We start from the raw sequence: 21,709 nt of genomic DNA on the forward strand, positions 1-21,709 counted from the left end.
AGCATAGCTGCCTGCCATTGGTGCAGAACACCAGCTTACCATTGGCCCTGGTCGGTCATGTGCCTCTCGACCGGTTGGTTGAGACCAGTCATGTGATGATTGAGACCAGTCCCGATTGGTCGAGAGGCTGAGTTAACCCCGCCTCCAGGGCGGGGTATAAATACCCAGTACTCCCGGCGGTCGTCCTTACACTGTAATTGACCGCAGGGCTAACATCTAGTAGATTAAAGCCATACTTTTGTTCAGCAACTCTGTCTCGCGTTCAATTGATGGTACATCACATAGTGATTCCGTTTTCCACACTTTAAACATTGTTTGCCTTGAGCTGGACATTTCCTTTTTAAATGGGCAGTTCCACATCAGTAACAAGTCATGACCTCGTCTCTCTGACACATGAGACATGTTCGCGCATGCGCAGACCTTTTTTCTTCCGTTGCGCATTTTCTGGCGAAGTGCACATGTGCAGGGTTCGAGTGTGTGCACAAGATGGTTGCCATCTGAAACATGCTTCTTCATCAATTGTGACACCATTTTTACACACTCAAGCTCGTGATGGATTTTCGCACCTTTTGCACGGTGATGATATTCGTTGTACTAGTTTTTACTTTTTTCATGTGCTAAACATTTTTCAGTAGCGATTTTCAACGTAAGATCTTGCTGTCTTAATAATTTCTCTCTTAAATTTTCATCACTTATGCCATATACAATTTGATCACGGATTAGCGAATCATGCAATGCTGCATAGTTGCAAGATTTTGCTAGTAATTTTAAATCGGTGACAAAGCTTTCAAATGATTCCCCATTTTTCGGCAATCTTTTGTTGAATCTGAATCTTCAAAAATTTATTTTGTTTGAATTCTGCAGTGGTTATCAAATTTGTTTAGCATAACATCGAATTTGCTTTTGTCCTGACCTTCAGAGTATAGAAATGAATTATAGACTTCAATTGCATGCTGTCCTGCCATTGATAAAAACAATGCACTCTTCCGACCATCAGTAGCGGTGGTTATATCAATAGCTTCTAGGTAAATTTGAAATTGTTGCTTGAACAATTTCCAATTAGGTTGTCTTGAGTTGACGTGGAGCTTGTGCGTGGTCCATCGAGTTTGTTTTTCTCAGGAGGATCTGATTGCTGCGAAGCTTCCCCAGTTGAATAGCTGCTACTAATTTCTTCTTTTCTTGAATTTCCTAATCTATCTACTTTTTTTTGAAGCCAAGACGTGGTACCATGTTATATTACGTTTAGTAACATCTTGTTACTCATTTGCTTACCGCCAGGATGGTTATATGCTTGATGTTCAGTAACACGCAAAGTCTTCAAATGAAGCAAATACTGTTTATTGAGTAACGATTATAAATTACACGAGTTTGTTCACTCTTCTATAACTATCATTGTAGATTAGATAAATAAGATTACGTATATATATATATATAGTGATTAACTACACCTGCACACTAAGCTATATCTCTAACATTCTGTTCACTAGTCACTCCTGATACGAAGAGGCAGGAACTCTCTCTGAGTTTACCTTATATACATATTTCTGATGCTGCCATTTAGTGGTTAGACATATAGGTGTTAAAATACCTTCAGATGTACAAATCACTACAGAACTGAGATGAGGAGGAATGCCTTCACTCCAAGATTGCTGAGCTTTGGACTTTAAAAATTCATTTATGAGATGTGGGCTGGGCCAGTGTTTATTGTCCATCGCTATCCCTCCATTTCAGATGGTATTTGAGAGTTGACAACATGTCAACATGTCGGCCAAACCAGATAAGGACAACAGATTTCCTTCCCTAAAGGACATTAGTGAAGTCACACGGGATCAGAGGTGAGGTGGCAATATGGATACAGACTGGCTCCGTCACAGAAGGCAAAGGACAGCAGTAGAAGGATGTTTTTCTATATGGAAGGTTGTGACTGGAGGTGTTCCACAGGAAACTGTGCTGGGCCTCTGTTGTTTGTAGTATACATAAACGATTTGGAAGAAAATGTAGCCGGTCTGATTAGTAAGTTTGTGGATGACACCAAGGTTGGTGGAGTGGCAGATAGTGTTGAGGATTGTCAGAGGATACAGCAGGACATAGATAGGTTGGAGACTTGGGCAGAGAAATGGCAAATGGAGTTTAATCTGGACAAATGTGAGGTAATGAATTTTGGTAGGTCTAACATGGAGGGGAAATATACCATAAATGGCAAAAATCTTAGGAATATAGAAAGTCAGAGAGATTTGGGCGTGCAGGTCCGCAGATCATTGAAGGTGGCAACACAAGTGGACAAGGTAGTCAAGAAAGCATACGTAATGCTTGTCTTCATTGGAGAGGGCATTGAGTATTATATTACCTTTGGTGGTAATACGTCGTTGTTCTTTGCCTTTTGATCCAGAATGGTTTGTTGAGTTGATGACAAAGAAATCACCAATTTTTAGATTGAATCAAAACTAATTTATTGGATAACGACTAATTAAATAAAGTTCGCACACATAACTGAGCTATAACTAATAATAAAGTAAGGTTGACTCTGTCTATAATCTAGTAATTACAAATGATGTCCTCGTGTTAACTCTCTCTCTAATCTAAACTACTCCTCGTGCTGTGATCAATCTGTCTCCTCTGCTAACTCTCCACTAACGACCCAGCATTTCCTGAGGCCCGTTATTTATACTGGGAACTTATGTTGCCCTCTAGTGTTTGAGTTACACTGAAATGTAATAATTAACCTTTCACTGGCATACCTATTTACATATCATTACATCGAGTATGAAAACTGGCAAGTCATGCTCCAGTCGCATAGAACCTTGGTAAGGCCGCACTTGGAATATAGCACAGAATTCTGGTCACCACACTACAAGAAGGATGTGGAGGCTTTGGAGAGAAGGTTTACCAGGATGTTGCCTGGTCTGGAACGTGTTAGCTATGTGGAGAGGCTGAATAGACGGAGGTTGAGAGGTGACCTGATAGAGGTCTACAAGATTATGAGGGGCATGGATAGAGTGGATAGGCAGGCACTCGGTCCCAGGGTGATGGGGTCAGTCACCAGGGGGCATAGGTTTAAGGTCCATGGGGCAATGCTTAGAGATATGCGAGGCAGTTTTTTTCATGCAGAGGGTGGTGAGTGCCTGAAACACATTACCAGGGGAGGTTGTGGAAGCATTAACGGCATTCAAAAGGCATGACAAACACACGGATAGGATGGGGATGGAGGGATACAGCCCAAGGAAGTGTTGAGGATTTTGGCCAAAGGTGGTATCATGACTGGTGCAGGCTTAGAGGGTCAAAGAGTCTCTTCTTTGTTCTAGCGAACCAAATAGGTTTTTATGACAATCGTTTCCTGGTCATCATTAGACTTCAAATGATTTCATAGAATCCCTACAATGCAGAAGGAGGCCATTTGGACCATCAAGTCTGCACCGGCCCTTGTCAAAGCACCCTACTTTAGCCCAGGCTTCCACCTTATCCCTGTAACCCAGTAACCCACCTAACCTTTTGGACATTAAGGGGCAATTTAGCATGGCCTTTCCACCTAACCAGCACATCTTTGGACTGTGGGAGGAAACCGGAGCACCCGGAGGAAACCCACGCAGACACGTGACTGTCTGTGTGGGGTGTGCACTTTCTCCCTGTGTCTGCGTGGGTTTCATCCTGGTGCTCCGGTTTGCTCCCACAGTCCAAAGATGAGCAGCTGAGGTGGATTGACCATGCTAAATTGCCCCTTAGTGTCCAAGAATGCGTAGGTTAGGTAGGGTTTTGGGGAGTTACCCTATGTAGGGTGCTCTGGCAGACTCGGTGGGCGGCGGAATGACCTCCTTCTGCACTGTAGGAAATCGATCTATATAAATTCTAAGTTCACCATCCGGTGTGGTAGCATTTGAACCCGTGTGCTCAGATCTTGCCCAGGTGTAGTAATCCACTTGAGGCAGGAGTTCCGTCACCACACCAATATTTATTTACAATAACGATATTACAGGAGCAGCTACAAACAGTGCTGCTAACAGTCCAGTCAACTTAAGACTGGCTCACAAAGCCTACACAGGTGCTTATCTGGGCCCCCTCAATGAGCTATCATTGAGGGAGCTCATACTCCAATTGGCCAACCAATAAAGCCAATTTGAGTTCATTACACCAGGGTATCTGGATTACTCAGGCATCCCGAGGGAGGAGGAGGTGCTGGGGACTGTGCCGGTGACTCCCGCAAGGAAGGTGTCGGAAAACACCGCAGCACCTCGGACTCCCCTCCTCCTGTCCCTGGTGCATCTGGTGGGCAGCAGGCAGAACAGGGCGGCACCACGCCACCCAGGTCGCCCGAGCAGCAGCCAGGCCCATCCAGGCCGGACTGCCGCAGGAGGCGTGCGCCATGGGGGATCCTTGTCGCTGGGCCGGAGTCACAGCAGCCCGCCTCCACTCCGGCTGTACCATCTGGGTAGTGTCAGGGCCCGTAAGGCCAGAAAGTTAGACACCAGTTAAGTTGGCATGGGTGCAGGGCACAGTTTAATTATAGGGGCTAGGGCAGAGACTGAAAATATTTGTTCATAATAAACTCACGTTCACACCGTTCAAACCTGCCTCTGTGCTGTGTCTGATGGGTGTGGTGGTGGGGCGGTCAGTGCTGGCCATTGGGAGTGGGAGGTGGGGGACGAGTCAAGGCCCTGTGGGTGGACTGTGTGCCCCAGCACTCCCTCCTCAGCAATTCGAGAGAGCCGTGTGATGGACTGGCGAGCTCACATGCCAGGATCGCCCAGTGGGAGGTGCTACTGTGGGCATGAGTCAGACATTGCAAACGATGCAGAGCATATAGCTCATCACAGAGGGGGCTTTCATCATCCTATGGACCAGACCCGCTGTCACCGCCAACCCAGCGCCCCCAGCTTGTAGCGCCGCAAGTATTTATAACGGAGGTGTGCATGCGGGTGGTTTGGTGGTGTGGGAGGTGAGGGGGTTCGGTGGTGTGGGAAGTGAGGGGTTTTGGTGGTGTGGGAAGTGAGGCGGTTTGGTGGTGTGGGAGGCGAGGGGGTTTAGGTGGTGTGGGAGGTGAGGGGGTTCGGTGGTGTGGGAGGTGAGGCAGTTCGGTGGTGTGGGAGGTGATGGGGTACGGTGGTGTGGGAGGTGAGAGGGTTTGATGGTGTGGGAGGTGAGGGGGTTCGGTGGTGTGGGAAGTGAGGGGGTTCGGTGGTGTGGGAGGTGAGGGGGTTCTGTGATGTGGGAGGTGAGACGGTTTTGGTGGTGTGGGAGGTGAGACGGTTTGATGGTGTGGGAGGTGAGGGGGTTCGGTGGTGTGGGAGGTGAGGGGGTTCGGTGGTGTGGGAGGTGAGGGTTTGATGGTGTAGGAGGTGAGGGGGTTCAGTGGTGTGAGAGGTGAGGGGGTTCGGTGGTGTGGGAGGTGAGGGGGTTTGGTGGTGTGGGAGGTGAGGGGGTTTGGTGGTGTGGGAGGTGAGGGGGTTGGGTGGTGTGGGAGGTGAGGGGGTTCGGTGGTGTGGGAGGTGAGGGGGTTAGATGGTGTGGGAGGTGAGGGGGTTCGGTGGTGTGGGAGGTGAGGGGGTTCGGTGGTGTGGGAGGTGAGGGGGTTCGGTGGTGTGGGAGGCGAGAGGGTTTGATGGTGTGAGAGGTGAGGGGGTTTGATGGTGTGGGAGGTGAGGGGGTTCGGTGGTGTAGGAGGTGAGGGGGTTTGATGGTGTGGGAGGTGAGGGGGTTCGGTGGTGTGGGAGGTGAGGGGGTTTGATGGTGTGGGAGGTGAGGGGGTTTGGTGGTGTGGGAGGTGAGGGGGTTTGGTGGTGAGGGGGTTCGGTGGTGTGGCAGGTGAGGGGTTTTGGTGGTGTGGGAGGTGAGGGGTTTAGGTGGTGTGTGAGGTGAGGGGTTTTGAAGGTGTGGGAGGTGAGGGGTTTTGGTGGTGTGGGAGGTAAGGGGTTTTGATGGTGTGGGAGCTGAGGCGGTTTGGTGGTGTGGGAGGTGAGGGGGTTTGATGGTGTGGGAGGTGAGGGTGTTCGGTGGTGTAGGAGGTGAGGCGGTTCGGGGGTGTAGGAGGTGAGGGGGGTTCGATGGTGTGGGAGGTGAGGGGGTTTGATGGTGTGGGAGGTGAGGGGGTTTGATGGTGTGGGAGGTGAGGGGGTTTGATGGTGTGAGAGGTGAGGGGGTTTGATGGTGTGGGAGGTGAGGGGGTTCGGGTGTGTGGGAGGTGAGGGGGTTAGGTGGTATAGGAGGTGAGGGGGTTCGGTGGTGTGAGAGGTGAGGGGGTTCGGTGGTGTGGGAGGTGAGGGGGTTCGGTGGTGTGGGAGGTGAGGGTGTTCGGTGGTGTGGGAGGTGAGGGTGTTCGGTGGTGTGGGAGGTGAGGGTGTTCGGTGGTGTGGGAGGTGAGGGGGTTCGGTGGTGTGGGAGGTGAGGGGGTGTGGGATGCTGGAGCCCGTGTCCCTTTCTAATGACAACCCCTCCGCCCCCCCAAGTCGGTGAAACGTGTCATGACGAGGGCGTCACGTGCTCACTGGCCCTGGCAATTGTGTTGTGCGGCTTCCCATGCCTGGCCAGGCCCCATATCCCGCTCATTGTCCCCCTCCGCCTCCCCCTCACCCTCCTCGCCTGACAAGGCCTGCCCTTCTTCCTCATCCTCCTCAAGCACATCATCCCTTTGCTGGGCTATATGGTGGAGGATGCAGCATACCACCACGATGCGGCCAAGGCAAGGAGTGCCTCGTACTGGAGGGCCCCTTCAGAACAGTCCAGACACCTGAAGCGCACCTTCAGGACCCCGAAGCACCTCTCAACTACAACCCTGCTCGGTGTAAGGGCATCATTGTAGCCCGTCTCCGAGTCGGTCTGTGGACTCTGTATAGGCGTCATCAGCCACGACCGCAACGGGTAACCCCTGTCGCCCAGAAGTCAGCCCTCCAGACGGGGAGGGAGCCCCTCAAACATGTCGGGGATCACTGAGTCCGGGTAGATAAATGAGTCATGCACAGTGCCCGGGTATCGTGAGCAGCCGGGGAGGGTACCCCTCAAACATGTCGGGGATCACTGAGTGCGTCAAGATGAATGAGTCATGTATACGGCCCGGGTATCGGGTGCAGATGTTCATAATGCGTATCTTTTGGTTTTAGACCACCTGAATGTTCATCAAATGGTAGCCGTTTTTGTTCATGCATAGCGACCTGTTATCCGCCGATGGCCGTAGGGTGATATGCATGCCATTGATCACCTCCTGAACCGAGGCATCCCAGAGATGGCAGCGAACCCGGCTACACGGGCATTCTGGTGGGCGCGATTCACAGGGTTCTGTATCTACCGCCCCGCCTGGGCATACAGGGCTTCCTTGATGGCACGGATGCACCTGTGCACCGGTGAAATCCCGGACAGGTCTCCAATTGGCACATGGAAGGACCCCGTTGCTTAGAGGTTGAGGGTGACCATCACCTTGACAGTCACCGGGAGCGGGTGTCCTCCCCCATACCCCTGCAGTGCCATTTGCATCATCTGGCAGATACGTGGCACTGTCTCTCTCTGCTCATCCGCAGTCTCCGTTTGCATGCCCGGTCTGGAAGGTCCTCAAATGGCATGCGGCACTGATACAAGGGGGGGCCTCATGCGGTGTCTCCTTGGCACCTTCCCCTCCTCCACGCCCAGCTTGAGCGTCTGCCACCTTCCCCTCTGCAACCCGTTACTCTGCTTCAGCCTCCGCCTCCTCTCTGAGCAGCCTCCGCTCATGCTGCCACAGGGCTTCATGCAGAGCTGTGGCCACCGCCACGGCGGCCAGCATCGTGCGTTGTTGTCCGAAAGCCATTTTTGTCTGCAGATGGTGAAAGGCACACATGTTAGCATGGTCCATTCTCCCATGCCCATGGGCTACACGGTAGCCCCAGTTGGCACGTCAGGCCCCCGCTGCTGGGGCCCATCCCTGCTGCCAGGGGCATCAATGGCTGGCATTGCCCTCACTAGTGGCTGCCGTTGGGGTGATGGGTGGTCCCTCGGAGGGTGGCTGCCGGTTGGGTGGGGTGTTCCGGGCGGCTGGTGTCACTGTGTAGAACCAGGAGCTGGGCTGGGTGGTCAGCAAGATGACCGCTGTAATGGCTGTCGATGCCTGGACATTGCCCCAATCCTTTTGGGGGTGCTCCCTGGCAGGGCCCTCCCTCCGCCGCAACCAGCACGGCCGGTGTCCAAGCCGGCAGCCCGCAGTCACTCCACACCATTTCCTACCTCCTCTTTATTCTCAGCAGCCAGGATGGCAGGTTCACGATTTTTAAAACCACAAGTGAACCACACCGTCACGAAATCGGCCGATCGGAGGCGCTGAATTGCGGAGCCCCCGGAGCATCAGGTATCCAGCCCGCAAATGACACCCCTATCTGTGCTTTCAGGCTCGCGCAGCGAGCGCCGCATTTACGCATTTTCGGGGGGTGTGGAGAATCTTGATTTGGCGCCAAACCGGCATCCACCGCGATTTCGGCGTCAGTAGCTATTCTCTGCCCAATTGCGTTTCCTGATTTCGGCATTGGCTAACGGAGAATCCAGCCCCATTTGCCTGTTAAATTATGTTTATTTTACATTGGTTACTATTCTCATTAAAGTAAAAGCTACAAAACTTGGAATCATGTTCAGGGTTATTTTGGCTTACACAGGGATCGTAATAGTGAGTTATTCAGCATTTAATTACATCCAGCTTTGTTCGGCTGTTTAGTGCTTTTCCTGTGCTTTCTATCATAAAGAATATGCAATGTTGGCCGAGAAAATGAAATTCTTCTGCTCTATTCAAAAATGTGGGGGTGGGAATGATCTTCAGCATCAGATTTGACGGCTGAAGCAGATTTATAGAGAACTGGCAATCTGTGTAACACCAAATCTGATTTACCTTGGATTGGATTTTTTTTTGTCACGTGTACCGAGGTACATTGAAAAGTGTTTTTCTTTTTTTTATAAATTTAGAGTACCCAACTATTTTTATTTTGGGAGCAATTTTAGCGTGGCCAATCCACCTAACCTGCACGTCTTTGGGTTGTGGGGGTGACACAGACATGGGGAGAATGTGCAAACTCCTCACGGACAGTGATCCAGGGCCGGGATTCGAATGCGGGTCCTCAGCATCGCAGTCCCAGTGCTAACCACTGTGCCACATGCCGCCCCCGAAAAAGTATTTTTCTGTGATCAGCTCAACAGATCATTAAGTACATGAAAATAAAATAACATAAAAGAAAATACATTATAGGGCAACACAAGGTACACAATATAACTGATTTAGCTCAGTGGGTTAGACAGCTGGTTTGTGATGCAGAACAAGGCCAGCAGCGCGGGTTCAATTCCCGCACCAGCTGCGAATTAAGAATTCTCCCTCTGTGTACCCGAACAGGGGCCGGAATGTGGTGACTAGGGGCTTTTCACAGTAACTTCATTGCGGTGTCAGTGTAAGCCTACTTGTGACATTATTTTTTGTGAGGTTATTTTTTATTTGTAAACACCGGCATCAGGTGAATCATACGGGGATGTAGTGTTAATGAGATCAGTCCATAAGACAGTTGTTTAGGAGTCTGGTAACCGTGGGGAACAAGCTGTTTTTGAGTCTGTTCGTGCATGTTCTCAGACTTTTGTATCTTCTGCCCGATGGAAGAAGTGGGAAGAGTGAGTAAGCCAGGTGAGAGGGGTCTTTGATTCTGATGCCCGCCTTCCCCAGGCAGCGTCAGGTGGAGATGGACTCAGTGGATGGGAGGCAGGTTCATGTGATGGACTGGGCTGTGTTCACGATTCTCTGAAGTTTCTTGCAGTCTTGTCATACCAAGCAATTGTCATACCAAGCTATGATGCAGCCAGATAGGATGCTTTCTATGGTGCATCTGTAAAAGTTGGGAAGAGTTAATGTGGACATGCCGTATTTTGTTAGTTTCCTGAGGAAGTGCAGGCGCTGTTGTGCTTTCTTGGTGGTCGCATCGACGTAGGTGGACCAGGACAGATTTTTGAACATATGTACCCCAAGGAATTTGAAGCTAACCACCTCCACCTCGGCCCCTGGGTTGATGCTGACAGGGGTGTGTACAGTACTTTGCTTCCTGAAGTCAATGACCAGCTCTTTAGTTTTGCTGGCATCGAGGGATAGATTGTTGTCGCTGCAGCACTACACTAGGTTCTCTATCTCCCTCCTGTACCCTGACTCATCGATATTCGAGATCCGTCCCACTATGGTCGTATCGTCAGCAAACCTGTAGATGGAGTTGGAACTAAATTTTGCCATGCAGTCGTGTGTGTACAGGGAGTCCAATAGGGATCCCGGTATTGAGGACTATTGTGGAGGAGGTGTTGTTGTTTATCCTTACTGATTGCAATCTATGGGTCAGAAAGTTGAGGATCTAGTTGCACAGTGAGCAGCCAAGTCTTAGATTTTGGAGCTTTGATATGAGCTTGGCTAGAATTATGGTGTTCAAGGCAGAGCCGTAGTCAATAAGTCGGGAGTCTGATGTAGGAGTCCTTGTTGTCGAGAAGCTCTAGGGTTGAGTGTAGGGCCAGCAAGATGGCATCTGCTGTGGACCAGTTGCAGCGGTATGCCAATTGTAGTGGATCAAGGCATTCTGGGAATAAGGAGGTCATGCGCGCTTAATGACCAACCTCTCGCAGCACTTCATTACGACTGAAGTCAGGGCCACCGGATAGTAGTCATTGAGGCACGTTGACTGGTTCTTCTTTGGCACCGGTAAGATGGTGGTCTTCTTGAAGCAGGTGGGGACCTTGGAGCGGAGTAGGGATATTTGCCATTATATTTTAAGTCATAGATGTGGCAGAGACCACCTTCATCCTGGCTCTCAGCCTGTTGGGGTGCAAAAACATGCCAAGTCGAAACTCAATCATGACCCCTTGTGGAAGTTGGCCATGGATGGGATCTTCACCAGTAGCACAAGGAGGGCGATAGTGATTCGACAGTGAAGTCACTGGATAACATCACAGCTTTTGAAGTCAGATCGTTCTTCCTGAAAGTGAACGGAGTAGGGACAGGTTAAAGGTTTCCACGAACACTTCTGCCAACTGGTTCGCACAGGCTCTGAGTGCATGACCAGGGATCCCTTCCAGACCAGTCGCCTCCCGAGGGTTCACTTTCAGGAAGAACGATCTGACTTCAAAAGCTGTGATGTTATCCTATGCCTTCACTGTCGAATCACTATCGTCCGCCTTGTGCTACTGGTGAATATCCCATTCGTGATCAACTTCCACAAGGGGTCATGATTGAGTTTCGACTTGGCATAATGTTTTTGAACCCCATCAGGCTGAGAGTCAGGACGAAGGTGGTCTCTGCCACATCTATGACTTACAATATAATGGCAACTGAATAGTTGTAGCCCACATTTCACACAACATTTAAACCACCCTCAACCTCTTAAACTTTGTATTCTCTCATGCCACATCAACAATACCAAAATCCTCCACTTTTGCTCCCACCACCTCCAGATAAGGACCTACGTCTTCACTATTGTTGTTGGTGGGAAGACTTTAAAAGTGCTATGACCCCAACTAATGCTGCTACTGGACAAGTCAGATTCCAATGTGGAACCAATGTGGACTGTCATAAATAACCTTAGCTGGTACAGATATTGAACCTCCACTGGCGTCATGCTGTATCATCAACCAGCTGACCAGCCAACTGAGAGAACCTATATTTACTCTTGAGGAGTACACTCATCCAATCTCCTGTCTGGATAGGTTCATGGATCTGGATAGAAATTGTCCCATTGGGCAGACGCAGCATGGGTTCATAAAGGGCAGGTCCTGCCTAACTAATTTAGTGGAATTTTGTGAGGACATTACAAGTGCAGTAGATAACGGGGAGCCAATGGATGTGGTATATCTGGATTTCCAGAAAGCCTTTGACAAGGTGCCACACAAAAGGTTGAAAGGTTGCTGCAAAAGATAAAGATGCATGGCATTAAGGGTAAAGTAGTAGCATGGATAGAGGATTGGTTAATTAATAGAAAGCAAAGAGTGGGGATTAATGGGTGTTTCTCTGGTTGGCAATCAGTAGCTAGTGGTGTCCCTCAGGGATCCGTGTTGGGCCCACAATTGTTCACAATTTACATAGATGATTTGGAGTTGGGGACCAAGGGCAATGTGTCCAAGTTTGCAGATGACACTAAGATGAATGGTAAAGCGAAAAGTGCAGAGGATACTCGAAGTCTGCAGAGGGATTTGGATAGGTTAAGTGAATGGGCTAGGGTCTGGCAGATGGAATACAATGTTGACAAATGTGAGGTTATCCATTTTGGTAGGAATAACAGCAAACGGGATTATTATTTAAACGATAAAATATTAAAGCATGCCGCTGTTCAGAGAGACTTGGGTGTGCTAGTGCATGAGTCACAGAAGGTTGGTTTATAGGTGCAACAGGTGATTAAGAAGGCAAATGGAATTTTGTCCTTCATTGCTAGAGGGATGGAGTTTAAGACTAGGGAGGTTATGTTGCAATTGTATAAGGTGTTAGTGAGGCCACACCTGGAGTATTGTGTTCAGTTTTGGGCTCCTTACTTGAGAAAGGACGTACTGGCACTGGAAGGTGTGCAGAGGAGATTCACGAGGTTAATCCCAGAGCAGAAGGGGTTGGATTACGAGGAGAGGTTGAGTAGACTGGGACTGTACTCGTTGGAATTTAAAAGGATGAGGGGGGATCTTATATAATCATGTAACATTATGAAGGGAATAGATAGGACAGATGCGGGTGAAAGCAGAACTAGGGGGCATAGCCTCAAAATAAGGGGAAGTAGAGTTAGGACTGAGTTTAGGAGGAAATTCTTCACCCAAAGGGTTGTGAATCTATGGAATTCCTTGCCCAGTGAAGCAGTTGAGGCTCCTTCATTACATGTTTTTAAGGTAAAGATAGATAGTTTTTTGAAGAATAAAGGGATTAAGGGTTATGGTGTTCGGGCCGTAAAGTGGAGCTGAGTCCACAAAAGATCAGCCATGATCTCATTGAATGGCGGAGCAGGCTCGAGGGGCCAGATGGCCTACTCCTGCTCCTAGTTCTTATGTTCTTATGGATCTTCTTGTCGCAACTTGAAATGATGTTCAAAACATATCATGCTGTTTTAGTGATTAAGGAAGTTCATGGAATGTCGGAAAGGACTTTCAGGGTTGCTAAAGACGTGATTTAATAAACTGGTTCATCTGGATTTGTTACATTCTCTTGCCTTCAGCTTTTTCCACTGTGAGGATGTTAATAACTCTTTGTGATTTGATAGCATTATTTAAATATACATCAGAACAAACTCTCCTGGCAAAAGACCAACTCACGCCCAATAATAAGACATTAACGCAAGTATTTTTAAAATAAAAAACACTTTAGATGAATGAGATCCCTTGTTTGTGAAAGACAGAAGAAGGGCGTGTGGTGCTTGGTATGGTAATTCCATTATCGAGTTATGAGCCACAAAATATCAGTATTGTAATCAGTCATCATGACCCAACTCCTATCTCACACAAAGCCCTTTTTTTTTCCTTTGCTCATTCACCAGCTGTGGGTCTGGAGTCAGATACAGGCCAGACAAGCAATGGACAACAGATTTCCTTCCCTGAATGGACCAGATTGTTTTTTCTGACAATTAACAGCAGTTTCATCATCATACTTATTAAGATTACCTTTTTTAAATTCAAGATATTTTTATCAATTGCGTTTGAATTCCAGCAGCTGATATGGTGGGACATGAACCCACAGCCCTAATGCTGTGGCCTCTGGTGTACCTCCCTATGACATTACTAATATGCCATCATCTTCCTCATAGCCCTCTTACCCATAACCTGTGTGCTTATACTGGCTGTGGGTTCTCCAGCACATTCAACTCAAAGAGAATGTGCAATCAGCTCATGGAATTTCCTGTGTTGGTTGCCATCTACTACTGGACTCCAGTGGTGCTGCACATCCATATTCCTGATTCTGAGTTGATATTGGGATCAAGTTGATAATTCCCACAGTTGGTGAAAAGGCAATACAGAAGCAGTTACACCACCCAGAAGAGTTAAAGAGCAGCAATGGGGCCATTAAGGATAAGAGAGTAGCAATGGGGCTATCCAAAGTGAGAGAGGAGCAATGGGGCCATTAACAATGAGAGAGGAGCAATGGGGCCGTTCACAAAGAGAGAGCAGCAATGGGGCTATCCACAATGAGAGAGGAGCAATGGGGCTATTCACAATGAGAGAGTAGCAATTGGGCCATTCACAATGAGAGAGTAGCAATGGGGCCATTCACAATGAGAGAGGAGCAATGGGGCCATTCACAATGAGAGAGGAGCAATGGGGCTATTCACAATGAGAGAGTAGCAATGGGGCCATTCACAATGAGAGAGTAGCAATGGGGCCATTCACAATGAGGGAGGAGCAATGGGGCCATTCACAATGAGAGAGGAGCAATGGGTCCATTCACAATGAGAGAGTAGCAGTGGGGCCATTCACAGTGAGAGAGGAGCAATGGGGCCATTCACAGTGAGAGAGGAGCAATGGGGCCATTCACAAAGAGAGAGGAGCAATGGGGCCATTCACAATGAGAGAGGAGCAATGGGGCCATTTACAATGAGAGAGGAGCAATGGGGCTATCCAAAGTGAGAGAGGAGCAATGGGGCCATTCACAGTGAGAGAGGAGCAATGGGGCCATTAACAGTGAGAGAGTAGCAATGGCGCTATCCAAAGTGAGAGAGGAGCAATGGGGCTGTCCACAATGAGAGAGAAGCAATGGGGCCATTCACATTGAGAGAGGAACAATGGGGCCATTCACAATGAGAGAGTAGCAATGGGGCCATTCACAATGAGAGAGAATCAATGGGTCCATTCACAATGAGAGAGTAGCAATGGGGCCATTCACAGTGAGAGAGGAGCAATGGGGCCATTCACAATGAGAGAGAATCAATGGGGCCATTCACAGTGAGAGAGTAGCAATGGGGCCATTCACAGTGAGAGAGGAGCAATGGGGCCATTCACAATGAGAGAATCAATGGGTCCATTCACAGTGAGAGAGTAGCAATGGGTCAATTCACAATGAGAGAGGAGCAATGGGGCCATTCACAATGAGAGAGTAGCAATGGGGCCATTCACAATGAGAGAGGAGCAATGGGGCCATTCACAATGAGAGAGGAGCAATGGGGCCATTCACAATGAGAGAGGAGCAATGTGGCCATTCACAATGAGAGAGTAGCAATGGGTCCATTCACAATGAGAGAGTAGCAGTGGGGCCATTCACAGTGAGAGAGGAGCAATGGGGCTGTTCACAATGAGAGAGGAGCAATGGGGCCATTCACAGTGAGAGAGGAGCAATGGGGCCATTCACAATGAGAGAGAAGCAATGCGGCCATTAAAAGTGAGAGAGGAGCAATGGGGACATTAAAAGTGAGAGAGGAGCAATGGGGGACATTAACAGTGAGAGAGGAGCAATGGGGCCATTAACAGTGAGAGAGGAGCAATGGGGCCATTAACAGAGAGGGGAAATTGGGCCATTCACAGTGAGAGGGGAGCAATGGGGCCATTCACAGTGAGAGGGGAGCAATGGGGCCATTCACAATGAGAGAAAAGCAACGGGGCCATTCACAATGAGAGAATCAATGGGTCAATTCACAGTGAGAGAGGAGCAATGGGGCCATTAACAGTGAGAGAGTAGCAATGGCGCTATCCAAAGTGAGAGAGGAGCAATGGGGCCATTCACAGTGAGAGAGGAGCAATGGGGCTGTCCACAATGAGAGAGAAGCAATGGGGCCATTCACATTGAGAGAGGAACAATGGGGCCATTCACAATGAGAGAGTAGCAATGGGGCCATTCACAATGAGAGAGAATCAATGGGTCCATTCACAATGAGAGAGCAGCAATGGGGCCATTCACAGTGAGAGAGGAGCAATGGGGCCATTCACAATGAGAGAGGAGCAATGGGGCCATTCACAATGAGAGAGTAGCAGTGGGGCCATTCACAGTGAGAGAGGAGCAATGGGGCTGTTCACAATGAGAGAGGAGCAATGGGGCCATTCACAGTGAGAGAGGAGCAATGGGGCCATTCACAATGAGAGAGAAGCAATGGGGCCATTCACAGTGAGAGAGCAGCAATGGGGCCATTCACAGTGAGAGTGGAGCAATGGGGCCATTCACAATGAGAGAATCAATGGGTCCATTCACAGTGAGAGAGTAGCAATGGGGCCATTCACAATGAGAGAGGAGCTATGGGGCCATTCACAATGAGAGAGTAGCAATGGGGCCATTCACAGTGAGAGAGTAGCAATGGGGCCATTCACAATGAGAGAGGAGCAATGGGGCCATTCACAATGAGAGAGGAGCAATGGGGCCATTCACAATGAGAGAGGAGCAATGTGGCCATTCACAATTAGAGAGTAGCAATGGGTCCATTCACAATGAGAGAGTAGCAGTGGGGCCATTCACAGTGAGAGACGAGCAATGGGGCCATTAACAGAGAGGGGAAATTGGGCCATTCACAGTGAGAGGGGAGCAATGGGGCCATTCACAGTGAGAGGGGAGCAATGGGGCCATTCACAATGAGAGAAAAGCAACGGGGCCATTCACAATGAGAGAATCAATGGGTCAATTCACAGTGAGAGAGGAGCAATGGGGCCATTAACAGTGAGAGAGTAGCAATGGCGCTATCCAAAGTGAGAGAGGAGCAATGGGGCCATTCACAGTGAGAGAGGAGCAATGGGGCTGTCCACAATGAGAGAGAAGCAATGGGGCCATTCACATTGAGGAAGGAACAATGGGGCCATTCACAATGAGAGAGTAGCAATGGGGCCATTCACAATGAGAGAGAATCAATGGGTCCATTCACAATGAGAGAGCAGCAATGGGGCCATTCACAGTGAGAGAGGAGCAATGGGGCCATTCACAATGAGAGAGGAGCAATGGGGCCATTCACAATGAGAGAGTAGCAGTGGGGCCATTCACAGTGAGAGAGGAGCAATGGGGCTGTTCACAATGAGAGAGGAGCAATGGGGCCATTCACAGTGAGAGAGGAGCAATGGGGCCATTCACAATGAGAGAGAAGCAATGGGGCCATTCACAGTGAGAGAGCAGCAATGGGGCCATTCACAATGAGAGAGTAGCAATGGGGCCATTCACAGTGAGAGAGTAGCAATGGGGCCATTCACAATGAGAGAGGAGCAATGGGGCCATTCACAATGAGAGAGGAGCAATGGGGCCATTCACAATGAGAGAGGAGCAATGTGGCCATTCACAATTAGAGAGTAGCAATGGGTCCATTCACAATGAGAGAGTAGCAGTGGGGCCATTCACAGTGAGAGACGAGCAATGGGGCTGTTCACAATGAGAGAGGAGCAATGGGGCCATTCACAGTGAGAGAGGAGCAATGCGGCCATTAAAAGTGAGAGAGGAGCAATGGGGACATTAAAAGTGAGAGAGGAGCAATGGGGGACATTAACAGTGAGAGAGGAGCAATGGGGACATTAAAAGTGAGAGAGGAGCAATGGGGCCATTAACAGTGAGAGAGTAGCAATGGGGCCATTAACAGATAGGAGAAATTGGGCCATTCACAGTGAGAGGGGAGCAATGGGGCCATTCACAATGAGAGAAAAGCAACGGGGCCATTCACAATGAGAGAATCAATGGGTCCATTCACAGTGAGGGAGGAGCAATGGGGCCATTAACAGTGAGAGAGTAGCAATGGCGCTATCCAAAGTGAGAGAGGAGCAATGGGGCTGTCCACAATGATTGAGAAGTTATGGGGCCATTCACATTGAGAGAGGAACAATGGGGCCATTCACAATGAGAGAGTAGCAATGGGGCCATTCACAATGAGAGAGAATCAATGGGTCCATTCACAATGAGAGAGTAGCAATGGGGCCATTCACAGTGAGAGAGGAGCAATGGGGCCATTCACAATGAGAGAGAATCAATGGGTCCATTCACAGTGAGAGAGTAGCAGTGGGGCCATTCACAGTGAGAGAGGAGCAATGGGGCCATTCACAATGAGAGAGTAGCAGTGGGGCCATTCACAGTGAGAGAGGAGCAATGGGGCCATTCACAGTGAGAGAGGAGCAATGGGGCTGTTCACAATGAGAGAGGAGCAATGGGGCCATTCACAGTGAGAGAGGAGCAATGGGGCCATTCACAGTGAGAGAGGAGCAATGGGGCCATTCACAGTGAGAGAGGAGCAATGGGGCCATTCACAATGAGAGAGGAGCAATGGGGCCATTCACAATGAGAGAGGAGCAATGGGGCCATTCACAATGAGAGAGTAGAAATGGGTCCATTCACAATGAGAGAGTAGCAGTGGGGCCATTCACAGTGAGAGAGGAGCAATGGGGCTGTTCACAGTGAGAGAGGAGCAATGGGGCCATTCACAGTGAGAGAGGAGCAATGGGGCCATTCACAATGAGAGAGAAGCAATGCGGCCATTAAAAGTGAGAGAGGAGCAATGGGGACATTAAAAGTGAGAGAGGAGCAATGGGGGACATTAACCGTGAGAGAGGAGCAATGGGGCCATTAACAGTGAGAGAGGAGCAATGGGGCCATTAACAGTGAGAGAGTAGCAATGGGGCCATTAACAGAGAGGAGCAATGGGGCCATTCACAGTGAGAGGGGAGCAATGGGGCCATTCACAATGAGAGAGGAGCAATGTGGCCATTCACAATGAGAGAGAATCAATGGGTCCATTCACAATGAGAGAGGAGCAATGGGGCCATTCACAATGAGAGAGAATCAATGGGTCCATTCACAATGAGAGAGTAGCAATGGGGCCATTCACAGTGAGAGAGGAGCAATGGGGCCATTCACAATGAGAGAGAATCAATGGGTCCATTCACAGTGAGAGAGTAGCAGTGGGGCCATTCACAGTGAGAGAGGAGCAATGGGGCCATTCACAATGAGAGAGGAGCAATGGGGCCATTCACAATGAGAGAGGAGCAATGGGCCCATTCACAATGAGAGAGTAGCAGTGGGGCCATTCACAGTGAGAGAGGAGCAATGGGGCTGTTCACAATGAGAGAGGAGCAATGGGGCCATTCACAGTGAGAGAGGAGCAATGGGGCCATTCACAGTGAGAGAGGAGCAATGGGGCCATTCACAATGAGAGAGGAGCAATGGGGCCATTCACAATGAGAGAGAAGCAATGGGGCCATTCACAGTGAGAGAGGAGCAATGGGGCCATTCACAATGAGAGAGGAGCAATGGGGCCATTCACAATGAGAGAGTAGCAATGGGTCCATTCACAATGAGAGAGTAGCAGTGGGGCCATTCACAGTGAGAGAGGAGCAATGGGGCTGTTCACAGTGAGAGAGGAGCAATGGGGCCATTCACAGTGAGAGAGGAGCAATAGGGCCATTCACAATGAGAGAGAAGCAATGCGGCCATTAAAAGTGAGAGAGGAGCAATGGGGACATTAAAAGTGAGAGAGGAGCAATGGGGGACATTAACCGTGAGAGAGGAGCAATGGGGCCATTCACAGTGAGAGAGGAGCAATGGGGCCATTCACAGTGAGAGAGGAGCAATGGGGCCATTCACAATGAGAGAGAAGCAATGCGGCCATTAAAAGTGAGAGAGGAGCAATGGGGGACATTAACCGTGAGAGAGGAGCAATGGGGCCATTAACAGTGAGAGAGGAGCAATGGGGCCATTAACAGTGAGAGAGTAGCAATGGGGCCATTAACAGTGAGAGAGTAGCAATGGGGCCATTAACAGAGAGGAGCAATGGGGCCATTCACAGTGAGAGGGGAGCAATGGGGCCACTCACAGTGAGAGGGGAGCAATGGGGCCATTCACAATGAGAGAAAAGCAACGGGGCCATTCCTCGATTGAAGGTCCTGTGCGGTGATGAGGTCTTGTTCGAACTTGTGCCTGAAGATGTTGGCGTATTGATGTGCGAATTTGGTCCCCATGGCTGTTACGTGTGTCTGTGACTTGTCGAAAGTGAAGATGTTGTGATCCTGAATGAAGTGGATGAGTTGTAAAATTGTGTCTGGAGATCGGCAGTTGTCGGTGTGAGTACTGAGGCTGTTGCAGCAATGCTGTTGTCATGGGGGATGTTGGTGTAGAGTGCCGAGATGTCCATTGTGACGAGGAATGTTCCTGGTTCAACTGGTCCATGTGTGCTGAGTTTCTGTAAGAAGTGCGTCATGTCGCAAAAGAAGCTGAGGATTCCTTGTACGATGGGTTTCAAGATGCCCTCGATGTAGTCAGAGAGGTTCTCACACAGGGTCCCATTGCCTGATATGAAAGGACGCCTGGTGAGTTGGCCTTGTGTATTTTTGGGAGGCAGTAGAGATGTGGAGAGTTTGTGGGATGAGTTTGTGGGATGAGAATACGTGCTCTGAAGGTCTGGATCTCTAAGGTCTTGATCAGTCTGTTGAGTTGGCGGGTGTGTTCTTTGGTCGGATCTGCAAGTAACTGTCTGTAGTGTTCCTGGTTGTTGAGTTGTTGGTACACTTCTTTGCAGTAGTCCGTTCTGTTCAGTATGACAGTGGCCGCTCCTTTGTCTGCTGGTTTGATGACAGGAACAGACAAAGCTCTTGAAAAATATAAAGAAAATAGGAAGGAACTTATGCAAGGAGTCAGGAGGGCCAAAAGGGATCATGAAAAGTCCTTGGCAAACAGGATTCGGGAGATTCCAAGGCATTTTATCCATATATAAAGAGCAAGAGGGTAGCCAGGAGAAGGGTTGGCCCACTCAAGGACAGAGGAGGGAATCTATGCACGGAGCCAAAAGACATCGGTGAGGTACTAAATGAGTATGTTGCTTCAACAGTGTTCAACAAGGGGTGGAATGCGGCACAGTTGTTAGCATTGCTGCCTGTGGCGCTGAGGACCAGGGTTCCAATCCCGGCCCTGGGTCACTGTCCATGTGGAGTTTGCACATTCTTCCCGTGTTTGCGTGGGTTTCACCCCACAACCCAAAGATGTGCAGGTTAGGTGCATTGGCCATGCTAAATTGCCCCTTAATTGGAAAAAAATAATAATTGGGTACTCTAAATTTAATTAAAAAAAGAAAAAAGAAGTATTCAACGAAGAGAAGGACTCGGTGGATGATGAGTTAAGGGGAGGGTGTGCAGATAATCTGGGGCATGTCGATATCAAAAAGGAGGTGGTGTTGAGCGTTTTAAAAAGTGTTTGGGTAGACAAGTCCCTACGGCCTGATGGGATCTATCCCAGAATACTGAGGGAGGCAAGGGAGGAAATTGCTGGGTCTTTGACAGAAATCTTTGTACACTCATTGGCTACAAATGTGGGCCCAGAGCACTGGAGAATAACCAATGTTGTTCCTTTGTTTAAGAAGTGAAACAGGGATACTCCAGGAAATTATCGGCCGGTGTGATTTATGTCAGTGGTAGGGAAACTTTTGGAGAAGGTTCTACAGGATTTACTCAAATTTGGAAACAAATTGACTTATTAGTGGTAGGGGGCATTGTTTTGTGAAGGATCGTGTCTCACTAACTTGATCGGGTTTTATGAGGAAGTGACTAAGATGATTGCTTAAGGAAGGGCAGTGGATCTTGTCTACGTGGACATCTACAAAGATGTGCAGATTAGGGGGATTGGCCATGCAAAATTGCCCCTGCAGGGTGGGGTTGCAGGGATATAGGACGGGGGTATTGGGCCAGGGCAGTGTGGTTGTTCAATGGGTTGATGCAGACTCGATGAGCCAAATGGTCGTCTTCTGCGTTCTAGGAATTCTATGATTCTAGGAACGTGACTTCAGTAAAATCTTTGACAAGGTCCCTCATGGCATACTGGTACAAAAGGTGAAGTCACACGGGATCTGGCAAG

At 49.1% G+C, this 21,709-nt stretch overlaps 1 protein-coding gene across 1 annotated transcript in view; it reads left to right on the top strand.

The window, feature by feature from the left end:
- LOC119952915 overlaps positions 1–21,709 on the top strand; it is a 111,316-nt gene that overhangs the window by 25,483 nt on the left and 64,124 nt on the right. The window lies entirely within an intron of this gene.

This window comes from Scyliorhinus canicula, chromosome 18 (genome assembly GCF_902713615.1).
Source record: "Scyliorhinus canicula chromosome 18, sScyCan1.1, whole genome shotgun sequence".
NCBI classification, from domain to species: domain Eukaryota; kingdom Metazoa; phylum Chordata; class Chondrichthyes; order Carcharhiniformes; family Scyliorhinidae; genus Scyliorhinus; species Scyliorhinus canicula.